Source organism: Lagenorhynchus albirostris, chromosome 6, assembly GCF_949774975.1.
Source record: "Lagenorhynchus albirostris chromosome 6, mLagAlb1.1, whole genome shotgun sequence".
NCBI lineage: Eukaryota > Metazoa > Chordata > Mammalia > Artiodactyla > Delphinidae > Lagenorhynchus > Lagenorhynchus albirostris.
In genome coordinates, this window is record NC_083100.1 from 25,607,693 (window position 1) to 25,624,989 (window position 17,297).

Here is a 17,297-nt window from a genome sequence, read left to right on the forward strand (position 1 = left end):
GATGCTCAACATCACTAATCATTAGAGAAATATAAATGAAAAGTACAATGAGGTATCACCTCATACCCGTCAGAAAGGCCATCATCAAAGCATCTAAAAACAATAAATGCTGGAGAGGGTGTGAAGAAAAGGGAACACTCTTGCCCTGTTGGTGAGAATGTAAATTGATACAGCCACTATGGGTTACAGTATGGAGGTTCCTTACAAACTAAAATAGAACTACCATATGACCCAGCAATCCCACTACTGGGCATATACCCTGAGAAAGCCATAATTCAAAAAGAGTCATGTACCACAATTAAGGTGGGAAGAAGTGAGAGAGTGGTATGGACATATATACGCTACCAAGTATAAAATTGATAGCTAGTGGGAAGCAGCCACATAACACAGGGAGATCAGCTCGGTGCTTTGTGTCCACCTAGAGGGGTGGGATAGGGAGGGTGGGAGGGAGATGCAAGAAGGAGGAGATATGGGGATATATGTATATTTATAGCTGATTCACTTTGTTATAAAGCAGAAACTAGTACACCATTGTAAAGCAATTATACTCCAATAACGATGTTGAAAATTAAGAAAAATTTAATCAACTAAAATCTCGAGATTCCATGAGGTGAAAACTAATAAACACACAGATTAAATGGGAAAACCAGGAGTCCAGAGATATAATCAATATCAAATGAAGATAATCTGAGTATGCTTAGTCCTAGGGTGGTGATTTTGTCCTCTGAATTATTTTATAACCTCTATTTAGTGAAAGGTAGTCTCTAGGGACAGGTTACTGGGTCCTATTCTTTTTGAGATTCTTGACAATTTCTAATTAAGAAATACATGAAGAAATAGTAGTTATAGGTGTGATCCAGTTAGTTTTGTGATCTAAGGCAAGTGGCCTGACTTCTCTAGTCCTCAGTTTTCTGTCTTAAAGGGTTGTGATGTTCCAGTGAAAATTGATATGAAATAGTTAATACTTCCAACCCCAGAGAGTATGGCAAGGAGTAAACTTGCCACAATTGCCACAATTTGCTATAAGCACTGAATGTGGACAAGAGACTTACCAGTTCAGAACAAGATTACTTCAGCAATGCAAATCGCATGATCATCAGCAGAACTGTAACAGTTTCCCTAACCCCAAGTCCATGGGACAACACACTGGCCCTAGACGTATGCTGCACATGCAATGGATTTATGCTGTAGTTGAGAAATCTGGAGCTTAAGAAACCTCCTGCTTTTATAGCAAGTAGTAAGCAAGCCAGCAACATAACCAATCCTGAGAAATGGCTGAACCAAAAGAGAAGTTGAGACCTTATAGCTTTGATACAATCAGTACAAATTTTAGGAACACAGAAGTCTCATGGAGGACTGCCTCACAACAGAAAGTATTCAATACTTTGAATAATATGAAGCATCATTACCCAAAAGAAATAAAAATATACATCCACACAAAAATGTGTAAGTGTATGTTCATAGCAGCATTTTTCGTAATAGTCAAAAAGTGGAAACGACTCAAATATCTACCAAGTGACGGATGAATACACAAAATGTGGTATATCTGTAAAATGGAATATTATTTAGCAGTAAAAATAATAAAGTACAGATACATGCTACATGTGGATGATACAAGCCACACATGGATGAAACTTGAGAACATTATGCTAAGGAAAAGATCAGATATTGTAATGATTTTATTTATATGAACTGTCCAGAGTAAGTGAATATATTGAGACAGGAAGTAGATTAGTGGTTATCCAGTTCTTGGTGGTGGGAAAGAGTGGAAATGGGGAATGACTGCTAATAGATATAGATTTCTTTTTTGGGATGATGAAAATGTTTGAAAATTAGATTGGGTGATGATTGGATAACTGTGCGTGTGTATGTATATATATATATATCTATATATATATCACTGAATTGTAGTCTTTAAATGGGTAAATTTTATGCTGTATGAATAACATCTCAATGAATCTTTTTTTTTTTTTTTTTGCGGTACGCGGGCCTCTCACTGTTGTGGCCTCTGCCGTTGCAGAGCACAGGCTCCGGACGCGCAGGCTCAGCGGCTATGGCTCTCGGGCCCAGCCGCTCCGCGGCATGTGGGATCCTCCCGGACCGGGACACGAACCCGTGTCCCCTGCATCGGCAGGCGGACTCTCAACCACTGTGCCACCAGGGAAGCCCTGAACCTTTTTTTTTAAACAAACCATTAAACATATTGAGTGTGTTGGATTATCTGTATCAACACAGTGTCACCACTGCTCCATTATAGGGTATTGCAAAGGAGAAACTAGGAACTACATTTCCCAGAATCTTTCCCACTTTGATTCCTGCTTAGAATTGGGTAACAAGAAGCTCCAAGGTGAGGTTTGGAAGGTGGAAGAGAAGAAGAGCTCATTATTTTCCAGAGGTAGTTTCCACTAGAGAGCAGGCAAATGTGGAAAGCATAGAGCCCTTGATAATGACAAGTTTTAGTGCTATGGGTTGAGAGGGTATATGGCAGCTTCCCTGATTTTCACCCATGGCCTTCCCACAGTAGTAAAAGCCTCTACTCCTATATTAAAACTCCTCATTCTTGGAATACATAGAATGGATTCTGTTCTCCTGACTGAACCATGGCTGAACTACTTTTGAGTCCAGGCAAACAAATATTCAAAGATGGGAATCTCTGGTTTTATCAAATTTGCAAGCATTTCTCTATTACTTTGGTCAAAATGATCAAACAATTTGTACACAGTGACCTCTGTGTTTTCCTGCTTTCTCCATGGTATATAAGTCAAGAATTTTTGTTGGGATCGGAGGTCCTGACTCCATAGAGCCTTCCTGTTAGTCCCATTTTCCTTGCCTTGGTGATAGACTTAGGTCACATGCTCATCCTGAACCAAAACCAGTGAGTGCCTGGCATTCTTTTGGCCACAGTCATTGGTTCAGGGAACCACATTTCATCCCTGTTGGTTCATCAGAGAGGAGCCCAGAAATTCTGTTTGATGGTTGGGGGAGCACAGATGAAGGCTGCATGCAGATGTAGGGGTCAAGGACTGGGAATTATGGCCATTTGCGTCCATATGGGAAGCCATTCTGAGCTCAAAGCCACATAGAGAGGGGTGTGGAGACCAGAGAATTACAGTAAATAAAACCAGAGTCCTGATATAAACATGTTTGAACCTCATCTACTTTAGGACTTTTCAGTTACACAATCACAGTCCTCTTCATGTGTTATTGCTAAGGACTATTGAACTACTTTTTCTATTCCTTGCAACTAGATACAATCCCATACATGCCTAAAAGAAGTCTAGGAAAGCAATACCACGTAAAGAGGAAACTATGAGCGCATTTCTGTTTTTCATTATATCATAAAGCTTTGAACAAAAAAAGGCAAAAAGTAATAGAGATTAAATTCAAATTCATATTCAAAATCACTCCAGCAGAGTAATGAGTGATAATCAATAATCAAGTTCTCCCACTGTGTTTATCCAACTTACAGCAACTTGCTAATTGGGAGGGAATGATCTCTGTTAAGAATGTTTGCGTCTTGATATTCAGTTAGACCTAAGAATCTTCTCACTACAGGAAAAAAAAATTAGGTAATGGAAACTCTGGGGCAGATTGGGAAGCAAAAGGAAGCTCTTAAGTTCATAATTTTATGCAGAAAAGAAATCAAATCACCAGAAGAGAAAGAATAAAAAAAGGGTAAGACTTTCAGGAAGTGCCAACCTGTATTACATACCAAATACAACTTTTTTACTTAATCACCAAAGTAAACAGTAAGTACTAGGATGGCTATACATGAGCTGAACATGGTAGAAAATATCGCTGAGGGAGAAAAGAGAGAACTTGCTGATAATACAGTACTTGCTAAACAAGCTTTTGCTATTTCCCTCCTGACATGGCGTCTGTTGTCTACCAGGGCAATCATATCCAACAGTAATTGTCTAACAATTGTTCCGTACTGAGAAAATACTTCTGATTACAGACATTAACACGTTTAGGCATTAAACCTCCTCACTGTAATTACCCTTGAGCTTATTCTCACAAATGAATTAATATGCTGATCACTTGGACTAATACAACCAGGAAAAGGGTGATGGATTGCTTCCAAATCAGATAAAATGGAGCATGACATCATTTAATTAATTTCACAGAAGTGGGGGGCTGAGGCAGAAAGAAAACATTTCCACTGGGGCTATCTTCCTAGAATGAGGTGTGAAGCGGTGGCAGAAAGTAAGAAAGTGAAGATGAAACCCAGTGCTACTGAAAGCTTCTTTGTTTTTGAGCACGTGGATTTGCATACTCCAAGGTACCATTTGAGACAGACATACTTTTGTAGCCAATTTCCCAGAGCATGAGCAATCGTGTGCCCCAGTGGAAGGTCTTAGAAGGCAAAATGTGCTTGTTTTTCCATGCTAATGTTGAGAATAATTTGCCTTGTTAAATGACTAAGTTGAACTAAAAGGATTCAAATATCAAAATCTTGACTCTGAAACAGAAAATCAAACAAGTAAACAAAAAGCAAGGACATGTGGAATGAAAGATGTGATAGCAGGGTGTGATTAAGACGCAAAATGAGTTCTCCTTTCTCACTCACATCCAACAAGATTGGGAGACTTGGGTGTCCCTGGTGGCGCAGTGGTTGAGAGTCCGCCTGCCGATGCAGGGGACGTGGGTTCGTGCCCCGGTCCGGGAAGATCCCACATGCCACGGAGCGGCTGGACCCGTGAGCCATGGCCGCTGAGCCTGCGCGTCTGGAGCCTGTGCTCCGCAGCAGGAGAGGCCACAGCAGTGAGAGGTCTGCGTACCGCAAAAAAAAAAAAAAAAAAAAAAATACATCGGGAGCCTTGGTGAAGAACAAAAAGGCTGGGTACACAGGAAAAGAATGCTCCTGGTTCAGATCGAAAGGTGACGTGCTTGCATAACCATGAGGATAGTAATCCATCCTCCTGACTAGTGCCCGTGTTGTTTAGTCATCCAACAAAAAGAGCTTTAGCAAAGCTACTAACAAATCAATAGCACTTTATTTAGATTGTGGCTTGATTTGCTCCCCTATCTTCTACTCTTTTCCACCTTTGAAGAAGATGGAGTCACTTAGCTAGGGATTTTTTAAAGGAGATACATGCTTGATTTAGCATGGCTTCCTTCATTAACTTTATGTGGAACTTTACGTAGAACTTTACGTAGAGTCACTTAGCTAGGGATTTTTTAAAGGAGATACATGCTTGATTTAGCATGGCTTCCTTCATTAACTTTATGTGGAACTTTACGTAGAATTTTAAAGCTATCGTTGATATATAGAAGTATACCTATTAGAAATCCAATTGCTAATAACAAACACCTGAAATATTTGAGTTATAATTTAATATTATTGTTTTCTTTACAGAAAAAATGTTTTATTACAGTAAACAAAGACTTGAGATTCTTTTCAGTCTTCATTTGCTTTCCTTTTACTGAGTAAGAGTGTATAACTTTGCAAACAACAGGCTCTCAGCAGTGCTTGGTAATTAATTGAATTTATATATGTGATAGTGCAAGCACAGTAATCCTACCGTTTAGTTTGGGTCTCATCTACTTGCTATGTGACTTCAGGCAACCTGTGTGAGTCTGCATTTTCTTTACCATAAAATGAGCTTAATAACATACTCATAGACTTGTGTAAGGATTCAATGTTGGAAACATACAAAGTAGCTCACACTCAATAAATATTGATTTTTCTTCTTATCAATTGTTGAAATTGACAGCACTTATTTTTAGCTTGATTCCACTAATTTAACGTGTTGACCTCACATCCATTCAATTCACACACTCACTCCTGCACCCCCCCCACACGTCCCTCCCTAACGTTCCTTTGCTCCCATTGCTACCCATCTTCAAACATTTTTTTTTGCGTAAGAGTGAAAATAGTTATCTTAAAATATAAATAGGATTTGTCACATTTCCTACTTAACACCTTTCAATAATCTGACTTTACACTTAAAATGAAATCCAAACTTCTTTCCATGCCTATGTTCTTTGACTCATACCTCCCCAATTTATCTATATTGCTTTCTACCTAACTCCTTTTTATTCAAATATTAAAGAAAAAAAAAAGACTAAGAGATCAAAGAACGAGCAAAGAATGGAGAAGTTTTACTGCCCAGCAAGAAGCCCAACTTAGCATAGAGTCTCTGCTCTGGGTGAGCAAGCTGGATAAGGGGAGAAGGGGTAGGTTTTTTAAAGCCAAAAAAGAAAAAGGGAATATTTTGAGCCTTCTAATGAAAGCAAAATCTTTAGTTAGTACTTATGGTACTAACCATAAGTTGGTTAGTACCTCTAGGCTTGTTGGTTTAGGTAAATGCTGGAGGTTGAGTGGTTGCTGCTAAGCATGCGGAAAGCCCACATGGGATGGTGGGGTCCAGCTGCCTTTGTTGCAAAGGTGCCATGCCAAACTCAGAATGATGGTGCCCAGTCATGTCTGCTCCATGACCTACAGGCTGGGTGATGAGGTCAAGGCTTGTCATGGCCATACTGGCCTTTTAGATCTAGAAATAAGCATTCATGCTTCAAGGCTTTTGTACATGCTCTGCCTCCTGCTTGGAACATTCTTCTGCTCTTCACATAGCTCTCTATTTCTCTATCTTCTCACCTCACCTCAAATTTTAGGACATCAAGAAGTCTATCTGCATCTAGATGTAGCCCTTGTTCTGGTATCAGATGCCCTAAATATCAAACATGGGTATCGGCAAACTGCAATTTTTCTTTGACCATCTTATGTTCCTTTAATGCTAAAAGCTTTAGCAAGAGGATGCTGTGTTTCTGTGAGGGGGCTTGAGAAGGAGAGCAAAGAAGCAATTATCCACAAATTGCAATATTGCAACAAAGCAGAACCTCTAGGGAACTTTATGTCATCCAGATCAGCCTTCAGGATTTTTGAGAAATAAGAAGTTCTCTCAGTATTACTGTCCAGGTGAATTGTTTTTCCTCCCAAGGGAAGACAAAAAGGTATTGGCTGTCTTCATCAACTGGAATACTAAGAATGTACTGCATAAATCAATTACTGTAAAGAATTTACTCCCAGTGGGAATGGATTTTAGTAACGAAGTTTAGAAACAACATTGTCAATGTTGTTTATTACTCGGAGGTCCTGGACAAGCCTCTATCCTTGGCCCTTAGATATTCTCACTGGTACAATGGGAATGTTACAGGGACTAGTACAAGGGGTAATGAGGCCTCGAGACTTGTGTTCTTCTATTATGGGCTTTACACCTTGAAGGGCTTCTTTATTTACATGGTATTGATTAATTCTTGGAAGAGGTTTTCAGGGATCTATTTAATCTTGATGGGAGATGTGCTGTGAATTTTGCCAACATTAGTTGGAGATTTTGTCCGTAGGAAAGTGGTAGCTGATTCAGTAGGGACAAATGATCAGCATTTCCAGGATCAGCTGTAGTATCATCAGAGATGGAACAAATAAAAGTTGTCAAAGAGTTATTTAATTAACCTGGTGTGTTTGATATTACTGTCAAACACAAATAATCTAGAATTATTTCCCTCTTTTGGGAGAAAGAAATTCTGGCATGATACTAAGAAGTGTCAGTCTAATAAACGGTTAGGGACAGAGGAATTAAGGAGAAAAGGGTGTGTATCTCTCAAAGGACCTAAACAAAATGGAACAGGTTAGAGATCGCCACTATTTGAACTGTTTTAGTATGCAGAGGCAGGGTCTGTTCTATGGTAGTGGGGTTGAGCACTGAGAATGTGGCTCTGGTGTCAGTTAAGACTGGCAAAGATTCATCCCCAATCTGGAGAAATGTTTCTTCAGGCTGATTAAGAAGGAAGATTGGGAAGAGTCCCTGTAGTTGATTGGAGCCCCGTCATAGTGAACTGGGAGGACTTTGGAAAGGCTGAATCTGCCTAAAGTGTTTACGTTTGTAACAGTCTCTTTTCCAGTGTCCTGGCTCTTTGCAATAAGAGCAGAAACTAGGAGAGTTCTGATTTCATTTAGGAACCTTCATTTACTGGAATTCAAGATTAAGAATTTTGGTGATCTTTCTTTCTTTCTTTCTTTTTTAAAGGTTGCACTGCATGGCTTGTGAGATTTTAGTTCCCCAACCAGAGACTGAACCCGGGCCTTTGGCATTGAGAGCGCGGCATCCTAACCACTGGACCACCAGGAATTCCCTGGTGACCTTTCTTGAAAGTAACTCATCTAGAGTATGAGAGAGGTAGTTTGCCAGATTAACTAAATCTGGAGTGGACATAATTTCCCATTCCATCCTGGTCTTTTTTACTAGAAGGAAAAGGTCCCAGTTTAGTTCATTAATAAGTATAGAGTTAAAAGCTATCCTGAGTGGAATCAACATCTAAAGAAAGGTCAAAATTTTCTTTAAAAACAATCTTAAATCAACTGCAATATGTATGAACAAGTTTGTCAGATTTTTGTGTGCAAGCCTGAATTTTGTTCCAATCAACAGGCTTAGAAACAGCTCTAGAAAGTGCTCAATAAAGTTGCCTAGCAATTGCTGAAGGCTATTCATATAATGTTAGCGGGCTGGTCTCCAAACTGTAAATCTAGAAACCTTTCAGGATTTTCACAATTAGGATTTTCATCTAATGCTGGGCCTGGCCTTCACTGACAAGCATATGAACTAGCTGATATAAGTCAGAGAAACCAGGTTGATAATTTGAATGACCATATTAAATTTCTCAGTAAATCTGGGAGGCTCTTTGGTTGCTTGGGGAAAATCTTTGATGATGGTTCACAGTTCAGCTTTAGTCCAGGGAGTATAAGAAATTAACGGTTTAGCTGCTAGACCCTCAGAAGGCTTAATTTTAAAGGAACAGGTTCTGACAAATTCAGAGGAAAAGGACTAGTTTGGTTGGAGAATTAGTATGAGGAAATTGAGGCTATAGTGGAGGCATAAGCAGTATAAAAGGAAACAAGGAAGATGGCAGATTCTAGCCACAAGAAGCCAAAGGAGAGAGAAAAGTTGGTGCCCAAAGCCGAGCCTGAGACAAAGAAGCCAAGGAAAAAGAGCCCGAGGCTTTGGAAGTCATTTTATCTTTCTTTAATTATGTGTATGCCTCAGTTAATCTTAAATTCTTATTTTGCAGAGAGGCAATTTTAGACTCCTGATAACTTTGGAAATCCTCAAAATACCAATTCTGGAAATTTTTGAGCTACTGTAGTCCAATTTAGTTTTAAGAAAATTAACTTTGGGAATTTCACAAATTCCCCATAATGGCCACCAATATTCTAAATTGCCTTTAGTGAGGTTGATCCATTTAGTTATAAATGTGCATGAGGAAGTACCAAGGTTTTTTAAACATAAAGTCAGAGTCCCTGTGGTGGAGGGCACCCTCAGAATACTTAGATAACTAAGATCCTATTTCCTACAGGTTTTTCCTCTAGGGTAAAGAACAATTTTCAAACAGTGTAACCAGCTTACAGCACAAATGGCTCCATTCAAACAATTTGCAAGCCAATCCAAGTCAATTCAAAGGAAACAGCTTGGTCCCAGAGGAGCCACACCAGAGAAGGTTATGGCTTTTTCAGCCATTTTCCAGAGAATAGCCCAAAAGGAATAGACCAAAGGCTGAAAAAGTCAGTACCTTTTCAGAGAAACAACCCCTGTTCCTGAAGGAATGTGTCATAAGCTAAGCCAACTTCAGGAGAAGCAGCCTCTTTTCTGAAGGGAATAGGCTGAAGGCCAGCCAGTTTCAGTCAAAGAGTTTGATCTCAAATAAGACCAAAGTGCCAAACAAGTACTTGAATGCAGAACAAAGCCTTAAGTAGAAAGATAAAACACTTAAATAGATCCTGAATGAAGCCTGGAGAGCTTCAAACCCAAAGAGGGCATGACGTCAGATCTAGAATGTCCAAGGTCAATGAGAAAAGCAGTGAGTAACAATGGGCTCAATTGTGGGTACTATATCTATTTGCTCACCAGCCCTAGAGCCTTTGGGAGTCTTCTCTGGTCCCCTTACAGGCCACCAAAATGTTGGCCTGAAACAAATAGAATGCAGATATTTCTCCAGCAAAGTTGGGTTTACTTGGAATCAGCAGAAAATTGCAGGTCTGGGTCTGCAACCATGGTAAGCCACATGCAAATCCCCTCCCAGCAAGCGAAGGAGAACCCTTTTATAGATAGAAAAGGAAGTTGGGAGGGTTATAGTAAACAAAGAGTCTATGGCTTTTCATTGGCTGAGTCCTTGCCAGGAAAGAAAAGGAGTCTTTCTTTTTCCTGTTGGGTTCTGTTATCATCTCAGAGCATGGGAGCTCCCCCTCCTGGTCTCCTAATTCTATTTCATTGTGGTTTCTGTTCATTTTTTACAACTGAAGCTACACTGGGGAGCAAGCTATAGTAGAAGATGAGTAAGGTCATTTTTTCACCTCTTTTCTTTAATTCAACAGGCAAAAGTAAAGCCATGATGCCTGAATGTGTGCCAAACAATCTAGTTATATATATATATATATATATATATATATATATATATATTTTTTTTTTTTTTTTTTGCGGTACGCGGGCCTCTCACTGTTGTGGTCTCTCCTGCTGCGGAACACAGGCTCCGGATGCGCAAGGCTCAGCGGCCATGGCTCACGGGCCCAGCCGCTCCGCGGCATGTGGGATCTTCCCGGACCGGGGCACGAGCCCGTGTCCCCTGCATCGGCAGGCGGACTCTCAACCACTGCGCCACCAGGGAAGCCCCTAATCTAGTTATATTTAATTCATAGGTATTACACAAAGATGCCACTCACATTTTTAGGGGTATTAACAGTGAATCAAAATAAATATTCCTTTGGTAAAAATCCTAAAACTTCATTTTTGTATGCATGTGTTAATATTCATATATTTGTATGCAGGCAACCTTTGGAGGAAGCAAATGTCCTCTAACTGCAATTTCAGACTGGTCAAGGTAACAGTCCCTTTCATTAAGTACTTCCAAACTTCGAATCTATCCATGAACGTGAAAAATATGTGCTAATTAAAGCCTGTCACATAGGCCAATAGTGCAGAGAGGACCTGGGAGTTTCTTAGGATTTAAAGGAGCAGACTCTGCATTAAATATAACTTAGGATTTTCTGTACCACAATGAAGATGTTGCTTCGTTCTGGTTTTGTTATCCAATTTATGAGCAGCTGTTAAAATGTTCAGTGGAATTTTACCTTATAAAATGTTGATCAATTTATGTAGCTAGAAAAAGGGAAAGTACCCAATATAGAGAACATTTGATAGAACAAATTTAGTGGATAAAATCCTTACGTCTTTTATATCATCCTGTCATATGCCTCAAGGATTTCAAACAGGAATGTCTTCAGAGGTCTGGTAGAGTGATTTTATTTTTTATTGGCAGTTAGGTTGTGCAAAATGAAGATCTCTGACCTAGCTAAATGAGACTAGTGACGTAGCCACTGTCAGTTTCAGCAGATTTTTTCCATGCAAAAATGAATCCATGAATGCACTTTTCTAATTTTTCAAAAGAAGCCAGATATCAATATTTTTCAAAAATTATAATATAAAATATAAAAATATATATTTATTATATATAAAAAATTCTTGCCACTAATTAAAATTTTTTTAAGCATTGAATGGACAAATGACAGAAGTTTGTGTACTAAGTGTTCTCTACCAGTTTTTGGTTTCTGAACTAAGTCATCCTTTTACCCTCTAGTGCAACACTGTTCATTGGAAGTATAATGTGAGCCACATATGTAATTATAAATTTTCTAGTAGCCACATTAATAGAAGGAAAAATAAACAGGTGAAATTAATATAAATAATGTATTTTACTTAAACCAATGTATCTAAAATATTATACTTTCACCATATCATAAATACAAAAATTATTGATGGAATATTTTACATTATTTTTGTTATACTACATCCTCAAAATTTGGAATGTATTTTATATTTGTAATACATCTCAATTTGTATACAATACTAACTTTTATCTGGAAAGATTTAATTTGTGTTTACATTTTATAAAATAAACAACTGAAAAGGTTGATTCACATATCCAATTTTTCTCAAATATTCCTAAATGTACTGAATTGAGTACCAGATTGAAAATTAAATTAATTAATTTAAAGATGTGGGTAAAAGATGTGGAGATGTGCATTGTTGGTAGGAATAAATAGGTGCAACAACCATGGAAAACACTATGGAGGTTCCTGAAAAAAAAAAAAATCGAACTACCATATGATACAGCAATTCCACTCCTGTGTACTTATCTGAAGAATATAAAAACCTTAATTTGAAAAGATATTTGTGTCTTCATTATATTCATTAGAATAGCCAAGATATGAAAACAAACCAAGGGTCCATCGATGGATATATGAATAAAGAAATTTTAGTATATATACAAATTGGAATATTATTCAGCCATAAAAATGAATGAAATCTTCCATTTGTGACAACAGAGATTGACCTTGAGGGGACTATACTAAGTGAAATAAGTCAAACAGGGGAAGGTAAACACTGTATTATTTCTCTTACATGTAGAATCTGAAAATTAAAAAAAAAAAAAAAACAACTAAGCTCATAGATATTATACAAAGAACATATTGGCGGTTGCCAGAGGTGGGGGTTGGAAGAGTAGGGAGAAATGGCTAAACTGTGGGGGGTATTTTTAGTTTAAATAAATTAAAAAATTTAAAAAGTGTAAATAAAAAAGTAAATGCTTATTAAATAAATAGAAAAACAAATTGACAGATAAGCCTTTGGAAGAGAACAGGGACAGGTTCAAATTCCAATATTTCCATTTCCACTCTTTGCGTTGGAAGACCACTTAATCTATCTTAACTTCAATTTCTTTTTTTTTCTTTTTTTGAATTTTAGTTACTTATTTTTTTTATACAGCAGGTTCTTATTAGTTATCCATTCTATACATATTAGTGTATATATGTCAATCCCAATCTCACAAATCATCCCACCACCACCACCACCCACCACATTCCCCCCTTGGTGGCCATACGTTTGTTCTCTACATCTATGTCTCTATTTCTGCCCTGCAAACCGGTTCATCTGTACCATTTTTCTAGGTTCCACATATATGCATTAATATACGATATTTGTTTTTCTCCTTCTGACTTACTTCACTCTGTATGAAAGTCTCCATATCCATCCACATCTCTACAAATGACCCAATTTCGTTCCTTTTTATGGCTGAGTAATATTCCATTGTATATATGCACCACACCTTCTTTATCCATTCCTCTGTCGATGGGCATTTAGGTTGCTTAAATGACCTGGCTATTATAAATAGTGCTGCAATGAACATTGGGGTGCATGTGTCTTTTTGAGTTATGGTTTTCTCTGGGTATATGCCCAGTAGTGGGATGGCTGGGTTATATGGTAATTCTATTTTTAGTTTTTTAAGGAACCTCCATACTGTTCTCCATAGTGGCTGTATCAATTTACATTCCCAACAACAGTGCAAGAGGGTTCCCTTTTCTCCACACCTTCTCCAGCATTTGTTGTTTGTAGATTTTCTGATGATGCCCATTCTAACTAGTGTGAGGTGATACCTCATTGTAGTTTTGATTTGCATTTCTCTAATAATTAGTGATGTTGAGAAGGTTTTCATGTGCTTCTTGGCCATCTGTATGTCTTCTTTGGAGAAATGTCTATTTAGATTTTCTGCCCATTTTTGGATTGGGTTGTATGTATTTTTAATATTGAGCTGCATGAACTGTTTATATATTTTGGAGATTAAGCCTTTGTCCATTGATTTGTTTGCAAACATTTTCTCCTATTCTGAGGGTTGTCTTTTCGTCTTGTTTGTAGTTTCCTTTGCTTTACAAGAGATTTTAAGTTTCATTAGGTCCCATCTGTTTATTTTTGTTTTATTTCCATTACTCTAGGAGGTGGATCAAAAAAGTTCTTGCTGTGATTTATGTCAAATAAGGTTGTTCCTATATGTTCCTGTAAGAGTTTTATAGTGTCTGGTTTTACATTTAGGTCTATAATCCCTTTTGAGTTTATTGTTGTGTATGGTGTTAGGGAGTGTTCTAATTTCATTCTTTTACATGTGGCTGTCCAATTTTACCAGCACCACTTTTGAAGAGACTGACTTTTCTCCACTGTATATTCTTGCCTCCTTTATCAAAAATAAGGTGACCATAGGTGCATGGGTTTATCTCTGAGCATTCTATCCTGTTGCATTGATCTATATTTCTGTTTTTGCAACAGTACCATATTGTCTTGATTACTGTAGCTTTGTATTATAGTCTGAAGTCAGAGACCCTAATTCCTCCAGCTCTGTTTTTCTTTCTCAAGACTGCTTTGGCTATTCAGGGTCTTTTCTGTTTCCATAGAAATTGTGAAAATTTTTTATTCTATTTCTGTGAAAAATGCCATTGGTAGTTTGATAGGGATTACATTGAATCTGTAGATTGCTTTGCGTAGTAGAGTCATTTTCACAATGTTGATTCTACCAATCCAAGAACATGGTATATCTCTCCATCTGTTTGTATCATCTTTAATTTCTTTCATCAGTGTCTTATAGTTTTCTCAATAGAGGTCTTTTGTCTCCTTAGGTAGGTTTATTCCTAGATATTTTATTCTTTTTGTTGAAATGGTAAATGGGGGTGTTTTGTGAATTTCACTTTCACATTTTTCATCATTAGTGTATAGGAATGCAGGAGATTTCTGTGCATTAATTTTGTATCCTGCTACTTTATCAAATTCATTTATTAGGTCTAGTAGTTTTCTGGTAACATCTTTAGGATTCTCTATGTATACTATCATGTCATCTGCAAAGAGTGAGAGCTTTACTTCCTCTTTTCTGATTTGGATTCCTTTTATTTCTTTTTCTCCTCAGATTGCTGTAGCTAAAACTTCCAAAACTATGTTGAATAATATTGGTGAGAGTGGGCAACCTTGTCTTCTTCTTGATCTTAGTGGAAATGGTTTCAGTTTTCCACCCTTGAGGACAATGTTTGCTGTGGGTTTGTCATATATGGCCTTTATTATGTTGAGGAAAGTTCCCTTTATGCCTACTTTCTCCAGGGTTTTTATCATAAATGGGTGTTGAATTTTGTTGAAAGCTTTTTCTGCATCTATTGAGATGATCATATGGTTTTTCTCCTTCAATTTGTTAATATGGTGTGTCACATTGATTGATTTGCATATATTCAAGAATCCTTGAATTCCTTGGATAAACTCCACTTGATCATGGTGTATGATCCTTTTAATGTGTTGTTGGATTCTGTTGCTAGTATTTTGTTGAGAAATTTTGCATCTATGTTCATCAGTGATATTGGCCTGTAGTTTTCGTGTTTTCTAACATCATTGTCTAGTTTTGGTATCAGGGTGACGGTGGCCTTGAAGAATGAGTTTGGGAGTGTACCTCCCTCTGCTATATTTTGGAAGCGTTTCAGAAGGATAGATGTTAGCTCTTCTCTAAATGTTTGATAGAATTCACCTGTGAAGCCATCTGGTCCTGGGCTTTTGTTTGTTGGAAGATTTTTAATCACAGTTTCAATTTCAGTGCTTGTGATTGGTGTGTTCATATTTTCTACTTCTTCCTGGGTCAGCCTCGGAAGGTTGTGCATTTCTAAGAGTTTGTGCATTTCTTCCAGGTTGTCCATTTTATTGGCATACTGTTGCTTGTATTAGTTGCTTGTTTCTCTATCTGCTTTAGGTGTAAGGTTATGTGTTTATTTGAGATGTTTCTTGTTTCTTAAGGTAGAATTGTATTGCTATAAACTTCCCTCTTAAAACTGCTTTTGCTGCATTCCAAAGGTTTTGGGTGGTTGTGTTTTCATTATCATTTGTTTCTAGGTGTTTCTTCATTTCCTCTCATTTTTTCAGTGATCTCTTGGTTACTAGGTAGTGTATTGTTTAGCCTCCATGTGTTTGTATTTTTTTACAGATTTTTTCTTGTAATTGATATCTAGTGCTATGGTTGGAAAAGATAGTTGATACGATTTCAATTTTCTTAAATTTACCAAGGCTTGATTTGTGACCCAGGATATGATCTATCCTGGAGAATGTTCCATGAGCACTTGAGAAAAATGTGTATTTTGTTGTTTTTGGATGGAATGTCCTATAAATATCAATTAAGTCCATCATGTTTAATGTATCATTTAAAGCTTGTGTTTCCTTATTCATTTTCCTTTTGGATGATATGTCCATTGGTTAAAGTTGGGTGTTAAAGTCCCCTACTATGATTGTATTACTATCGATTTCCCCTTTTATGGCTGTAATATTTGCCTTGTGCATTGAGGTTCTACTATGTTGGGTGCATAAATATTTACAATTGTTATATCTTCTTCTTGGATTGATCCCTTAATCATTATGTAGTGTCCTTCTTTGTCTCTTGTAATAGTCTGTGCTTTAAAGTCTATTTTGTCTGATAGGAAAATTGCTAATCCAGCTTCTTTTTGATTTCCATTTGCATGGATTATCTTTTTCCATCCCCTCACTTTCAGTCTGTATGTGTCCCTAGGTCTGAAGTGGGTCTCTTATAGACAGAATATATACGGGTCTTGTTTTTGTATCTAGTCAGCCAGTCTATGTCTTTTGGTTACAGCATTTAATCCACTTACATTTAAGGTAATTATCGATATGTATGTTTCTTTTACAATTTTCTTAATTGTTTTGGGTTTGTTTTTGTAGGTCCTTTTCTTCTTTTGTGTTTCCTGCCTAGAGAAGTTCCTTTAGCATTTGTTGTAAAGCTGGTTTGGGGGTGCTGAATTCTCTTAGCTTTTGCTTCTCTGTAAAGGTTTTAATTTCTCCCTTGAATCTGAATGAAATCCTTGCGGGGGACTAATCTTGGTTTTAGGTTTTTCCCTTTCCTCACTTTCAATGTGTCCTGCCATTCCCTTCTGGCTTGCAGAACTTCTGTGAGAAATAAGCTGTTAACATTATGGATATTCCCTTGTGTTATTTGTTGCTTTTCCCTTGCTGCTTTTAATATTTTTTCTTTGTATTTAATTTTTGATTGTTTTATTAATATGTGTCTTGGTGAGTTCTTCCTTGGATTTTTCCTGTAATGGACTCTGCGCTTTCTGCACTCGGTTGACTATTTCTTTTCCCATATTAGTGAAGTTTTCAACTATAATCTCTTCAGATATTTTCTCAGTCCCTTTGTTTTTCTTTTCTTCTTCTGGGACCCTTATAATTTGAATGTTGTTGCCTTTAATGTCCCTGACGTCTCTGAGACTGTCCTCAATTCTTTACATTCTGTTTCCTTTATTCTGCTCTGTGGTAGTTCTTTCCACTCTTTTTTATTCCAGGTCACTTATCCATTCCTCTGCCTCAGTTATTCTGCTATTGATTCCTTCTAGAGAATTTTTAAATTCATTTATTGTGTTGTTCATCATGGTTTGTTTGCTC